We start from the raw sequence: 7945 nt of genomic DNA on the forward strand, positions 1-7945 counted from the left end.
ATCACTTTGGGGGAATTTCAGGCCATTTTAAAAGATCAAGAAACTATTTCTTATGGGCACTGTACTTGTTTTTAAGTTGTTTTTACTGAAATAGTTTATACATTGTTTTGACCTTACACATGTTTTTATCTTACTTTGGGGGAATTTCAGGCCATTTTAAAGGATCGAAAAGTTCTTTCTATCAAGCACTGTACTTGTTTTTAAGTTGTTTTTACTGAAACATTTTATACATTGTTCTGACCTATTACATGTTTTTATGTTACCTGAACTCATCACTTTGGGGGAATTTCAGGCCATTTTAAAGGATCGAGAAGTTGTTTCTATCAAGCACTGTACTTGTTTTTACTGAAATATTTTATACATTGTTCTGACCTTTCACATGTTTTTATGTTACCTGAACTCATCACTTTGGGGGGATTTGAAGCCATTTTAAAGGATTGAGAAACTATTTCTTATGGGCACTGTACTTGTTTTTAAGTTGTTTTTACTGAAAGATTGTATACATTGTTCTGACCTATTACATGTTTTTGTGTTACCTGAACTCATCACTTTGAGGGAATTTCAAGCCATTTTAAAGGATCGAAAAACTAATTCTTATGGGCATTGTACTTGTTTTGAAGTTGTTTTTACTGAAATAGTTTATACATTGTTTTTACCATACACATGTTTTTATGTTACCTGAACTCATCACTTTGGGGGAATTTCAAGCCATTTTAAAGGATCGAAAAGTTCTTTCTATCAAGCACTGTACTTGTTTTTAAGTTGTTTTTACTGAAACATTTGATATATTGTTCTGACCTATTACATGTCTTTATGTTACCTGAACTCATCACTTTGGGGGAATTTCAGGCCATTTTAAAAGATCAAGAAACTATTTCTTATGGACACTGTACTTGTTTTGAAGTTGTTTTTACTGAAATAGTTTATACATTGTTTTGACCTTACACATGTTTTTATGTTACCTTGGGGGAATTTCAGGCCATTTGAAAGGATCAAGAAGTTCTTTCTATCAAGCATTGTACTTGTTTATAAGTTGTTTTTACTGAATTATTTTATATATTGTTCTGACCTTTCACATGTTTTTATCTTACCTGAACTCATCACTTTGGGGGAATTTCAGGCCATTTTAAAGGATCGAGAAGTTGTTTCTATTAGACATTGTACTTGTTTTTAAGTTGTTTTTACTGAAATATTTATACATTGTTTTGACCTTTCACATGTTTTTATGTTACCTGAACTCATCACTTTGGGGGAATTTCAGGCCATTTTAAAGGATCGAGAAACTATTTCTTATGGGCACTGTACTTGTTATAAAGTTGTGTTTACTGAAATATTTTATACATTGTTCTGACCTTTTACATGTTTTTATCTTACCTGAACTCATCACTTTGGGGGAATTTCAGGCCATTTTAAAAGATCGAGAAACTATTTCTTATGGATACTGTACTTGTTTTAAGTTGTTTTTACTGAAATAGTTTATACATCGTTTTGACCTTACACATGTTTTTATGTTACCTTGGGGGAATTTCAGGCCATTTTAAAGGATCGAGAAACCATTTCTTGTGGCTACTGTACTTGTTATAAAGTTGTTTTTACTTAATTATTTTATATATTGTTCTGACCTTTCACATGTTTTTATCTTACCTGAACTCATCACTTTGGGGGAATTTCAGGCCATTCTAAAGGACAGAGAAACTATTTCTTATGGGCACTGTACTTGTTTTTAAGTTATTTTATTGAAATATTTTATACATTGTTCTGACCTTTCACATGTTTTTATGTTACCTGAACTCATCACTTTGGATTAATTTCAGGCCATTTTAAAGGATCGAGAAGTTCTTTCTATCAAGCACTGTACTTGTTTTTAAGTTGTTTTTACTGAAACATTTTATACATTGTTCTGACCTTTCATGTGTTTTTATCTTACCTGAACTCATCACTTTGGGGGAATTTCAGGCCATTTTAAAGGATCCAGAAGTTGTTTCTATTGGACAATATACGGGTTTTTAAATTGTTTTTACTGGAATATTTTATACATTGTTTTGACCTTTCACATGTTTTTATGTTACCTGAACTCATCACTTTGGGGGGAATTTCAGCACATTTTAAAGGATCAAGAAGTTGTTTCTATTAGATATTGTACTTGTTTTTACTGAGATATTTTATACATTGTTTTGACCTTTCACATGTTTTTATGTTACCTGAACTCATCACTTTGAGGGAATTTCAGGCCATTTTAAAGGATCGAGAAACTATTTCTTATGGGCACTGTACTTGTTTTTAAGTTGTTTTTACTGAAATAGTTTATACATTGTTCTGACCTTTCACATGTTTTTTTGTTACCTGAACTCATCACGTTGGGGGAATTTCAGGCCATTTTAAATGATCCAGAAGTTGTTTTTATTGGACAATATACTGGTTTTTAAGTTGTTTTTACTGGAATATTTTATACATTGTTTTGACCTTTCACATGTTTTTATGTTACCTGAACTCATCACTTTGGGGGGAATTTCAGCACATTTTAAAGGATCAAGAAGTTGTTTCTATTAGATATTGTACTTGTTTTTACTGAGATATTTTATACATTGTTTTGACCTTTCACATGTTTTTATGTTACCTGAACTCATCACTTTGAGGGAATTTCAGGCCATTTTAAAAGATCGAGAAACTATTTCTTATGGACACTGTACTTGTTTTTAAGTTGTTTTTACTGAAATAGTTTATACATTGTTCTGACCTTTCATATGTTTTTTTGTTACCTGAACTCATCACTTTGGGGGAATTTCAGGCCATTTTAAATGATCCAGAAGTTGTTTTTATTGGACAATATACTGGTTTTTAAGTTGTTTTTACTGGAATATTTTATACATTGTTTTGACCTTTCACATGTTTTTATGTTACCTGAACTCATCACTTTGGGGGGAATTTCAGCACATTTTAAAGGATCAAGAAGTTGTTTCTATTAGATATTGTACTTGTTTTTACTGAGATATTTTATACATTGTTTTGACCTTTCACATGTTTTTATGTTACCTGAACTCATCACTTTGAGGGAATTTCAGGCCATTTTAAAGGATCGAGAAACTATTTCTTATGGGCACTGTACTTGTTTTTAAGTTGTTTTTACTGAAATAGTTTATACATTGTTCTGACCTTTCACATGTTTTTTTGTTACCTGAACTCATCACGTTGGGGGAATTTCAGGCCATTTTAAATGATCCAGAAGTTGTTTTTATTGGACAATATACTGGTTTTTAAGTTGTTTTTACTGGAATATTTTATACATTGTTTTGACCTTTCACATGTTTTTGTTACCTGAACTCATCACATTTTAAAGGATCAATAAGTTGTTTCTATTAGACATTGTAATTGTTTTTACTGAGATATTTTATACATTGTTTTGACCTTTCACATGTTTTTATGTTACCTGAACTCATCACTTTGGGGGAATTTCAGGCCATTTTAAAAGATTGTGAAACTGTTCTTATTGTACTTGTTTTTAATTAAATATTTTATTAAGTTTTTATGTTAATGTATGCAAGTCATTTACTTTTTAGTTGTGGCCTGTGCTGCTGTTTTTAATGTAGTGTGTTTTTCTGCGGCCATCTTGGCCAGGTCACTCTTGGTAAAGAGATTTTCATTTCAGTCAGTTTTTATCCGCCTGAAGGAAAGATGCCGAGCGCGACAAAGCGTCTTGGCGCACACGAGCGTGCGAGTGCGAAGAAAAGAGGAATAAAAAAGGTGTTTTGTTCCACCGCCGGTGGCACGTTCGAGCCAATCGTTTGCCCCGTCACCCCGCATCATTGGGGTCAAAGGGCGCCGCGCCTCCCAATTAATGAGCCGGCGAGATCCCCCCCTGGCCCCACCTCCCCCCGACGAGCTAGAACGTCGTTGACGACGTTGGCGCCGACGCCGACGCGGGCGAAGACGGCAAAGGAGCGTCGGGGAAGGCGAGCGATCGGGGAGAGTGCGAACTGCTCACCCTTGTAATGAGATCATGGGCGCTGAAGGTGGGAACAAAGGCCTGCAAATTGTCATTAAATGTGCTGCCTTTGATGGCCCGCCCTTTCATGGCCGCTAATGGCTCCTGACAGGCGCCGCCAACAGATTCTGTGACAAACTTGTCGATGGAGCCGAGAGGATTTTTGAACTTTGCTTGCTCCCGCGGCCTCCGCCCGTCAAACAATCACATCAATGACCCAATTGAGCACTGGGCCCTCGCCGCTCACCTCAATCAGCTCTATGCCGCCATTCTGCCGCCATTTTATGGTAATTAAACACTCGCTTGCTTCCTGCCTTCAATACAAACACTGAGGGGGTGCGGGGGGAACCCTGTGTGTGTGTGTGTGTGTGTGTGTGTGTGTGTGTGTGTGTGTGTGTGTGTGTGTGTGTGTGTGTGTGTGTGCGCGCGCGCGTGGCCACGCAGGTGCAGCAAAGACGGCCGAGGGAGGACTTTCCCACCGAGCGCTCATTAGGTCACATGACGAGTTCCTCCTACAAAAGACACGTAGTGCCCCCCCATATGAATATGCTTTTTACAAGCACGCATCTAATTGCTGCCCCCCCCCCCCCCCCCACCAGCGCCAAAGGCCAGCGACCACGTGACACCTCGTTAACTCCTCTCGGTCACAAGCATGCCAACGCTAAAATATAAACGCCACGTTGACATGGCGTTCACAACGTACGTCTTTATGAAATGTTTCCATGTCTCGGTCATGTGACCTTCCACACATGTCACAATCAAACGTTTCATCATGTCACACGACAACAATAAATGATGTAATACGGCCCAAAGTAGGTTTTTATGCCAAACATTTCAAAATGAAAGTCAAGGGTGTAATGACTTAATACAAAAATACAAATGATTTAGTATTGATTTAATACAAAAATACAAAATTATTTAATATTGAATTTATACAAAAATACAAATGATTTAGTATTGACTTTATACAAAAATAGAAATTATTTAGTATTGACTTACTAAATAATTTGTATTTTTGTATTATATACAAAATTATTTTGTATTAACTTTATACAAAAATACAACTTATTTAGTATTGACTTTATACAAAACTACAAATTATTTAGTATTGACTTTATACAAAAATACAAATTATTTAGTATTGACTTACTAAATAATTTGTATTTTTGTATTATATACAAAATTATTTTGTATTAACTTTATACAAAAATACAAATTATTTAGTATTAAATACAAAATTATTTTGTATTAACACAAAAATACAAATTATTTAGGATTGACTTAATACAAAAATATAAATTATTTAGTACTGACTTTATACAAAAATACAAATTTAGTATTGACTTTATACAAATTATTTAGTATTGACTTTATACAAATTATTTAGTATTGACTTTATACAAAAATACAAATTATTTAGTATTGACTTTATACAAAAACAAAAATTATTTAGTATTGACTTTATACAAATTATTTAGTATTGACTTTATACAAAAATACAAATTATTTAGTATTGACTTTATACAAAAACAAAAATTATTTAGTATTGACTTAATACAAAAATAAAAGTTATTTAGTATGGACTTTATACAAAAATACCAATTTAGTTTTGACTCAATACAAAAATAAAAATTGTTCAGTATTAAATACAACATTATTTTGTATTAACACAAATACAAATTATTTAGTATTGACTTAATAAAAATTATTTAGTATTGACTTAATACAAAATTTATTTAGTATTGACTTTATAAAAAAAATACCAATTATTTAGTACTGACTTCATTAAAAAAAAACACAAATAATTTAGTATTGACTTCATACAAAAATACATATTTAGTATTGACTTAATACAAAAATACAAATTATTTAGTATTGACTTTGTACAAAAATACAAATTATTTAGTATTGACTTTATACAAAAACACAACTTATTTAGTATTAACTTTATACAAAAATACAAATTTAGTATTGACATTATACAAATTATTTAGTAATGACTTTATACAAATTATTTAGTATTGACTTTATACAAAAATACAAATTATTTAGTATTGACTTTATACAAAAACAAAAATTATTTAGTATTGACTTAATACAAAAATAAAAGTTATTTAGTATGGACTTTATACAAAAATACAAATTATTTAGTATTGACTCAATACAAAAATAAAAATTATTTAGTATTAAATACAAAATGATTTTGTATTAACACAAATACAAATTATTTAGTATTGACTTAATACAAAAATACAAATTTAGAATTGACTTTATACAAAAATACAAATTATTTAGCATTGACTTCATGCAAAATAAAAATGATTTAGTATTGACTTAATACAAAAATACAAATTATTTAGTATTGACTTAATACAAAAATAACAATTATTTAGTATTTTGACTTTATAAAAAAATACAAGTAATTTAGTATTGACTTTATACAAAAATTCAATTTATTATTGACCTAATAGAAAAATAAAAATGATTTAGTACTGGGGCAGAACGGTGGAAGAGGGGTTAGTGCATCTGCCTCACAATACGAAGGTCCTGAGTAGTCTTGGGTTCAATCCCGGGCTCGGGATCTTTCTGTGTGGAGTTTGCATGTCCTCCCCGTGACTGCGTGGGTTCCCTCCGGGTACTCCGGCTTCCTCCCACCTCCAAAGACATGCACCTGGGGATAGGTTGATTGGCAACACTAAATTGGCCCTAGTGTGTGAATGCGAGTGTGAATGTTGTCTATCTATCTGTGTTGGCCCTGTGATGAGGTGGCGACTTGTCCAGGGTGTACCCCGCCTTCCGCCCGATTGTAGCTGAGATAGGCTCCAGCGCCCCCCGCGACCCCAAAGGGAATAAACGGTAGAAAATGGTTTGATGGATGGATTTAGTACTGACCTTATACAGAAAAAAAATTAGTATTGACTTTATGCAAAAATACAAATTATTTAGTATTGACTTTATACAAAAATACAAATTATTTAGTATTGACTTAATACAAATACAAATACAAATTTAGTATTGACTTCATACAAAATAAAAGTACAAATAATGTAATTAGCTAAAAATACAAATAAATATTTACTAATGCTACAAATGTCAAATAAAATGATGTAACTACACCAAAAATGTCAAGATTAAAATACAAATATTTAATAGTCAAATATGCCAAAAAAAAGATGTAGTATTGCCCAAAAAGTTGAATAACGCAAAGAATTACCCCCAAAAAGTTTGCCAATAATGTCAAAATATAACTAAAATATGTACTGACAATATATGTTCAAAATAAAAAGTACAAATAATTCTAATAATGCCATAAATGGTCACATAAAACTACTATAACCATGCCATATATATATATAAAAAACAATTATGTAATATTATTTATAAAAATTAAAATGTACAAATAATACAATATGCTAAAAATACCACAAATGATTTACTAATGCAAAAAACAAATATAATTAATCGTGCTAAATAATTCCACAATAAAAGTACAAAATGTAAAGACAATAAATGTTAGTAAAAAGTCAATTAATTATGCGAAAAATGCTCAAATAAAATTGTAACAAAATTAACAAAAATAAAAATGTCAAAATAAATGTTAAAAATTTAAATGTCAAAAATAGAGAAAATATGTTAATGCATAAAAGATCAATAATAAATATGTAAAACTTAAGTTAACGTAAAAATACAAGTTATTGACGTTAATAAGTCAATAAAAATACAAATAAAGTATAAAAAAAAATTATTTACATTAAAACGGAAAATAATGTAATGACAATTGATGTTTATAAAAAGTACAAATAATTCTAGTAATTCCATAACTGTTACAATAAAACTAATTTAATGCCAAAAACATTAAAAAAAATACAAATTATGTAATATTTATAAAAAAATGTAAAATACAAATAATGCAATATGTTTAAAATACCAAAAATAACTTATTCATGTAATACAAAAATAAAT

The sequence above is a fragment of the Nerophis lumbriciformis genome, linkage group LG02 (assembly GCF_033978685.3).
Source record: "Nerophis lumbriciformis linkage group LG02, RoL_Nlum_v2.1, whole genome shotgun sequence".
NCBI lineage: Eukaryota > Metazoa > Chordata > Actinopteri > Syngnathiformes > Syngnathidae > Nerophis > Nerophis lumbriciformis.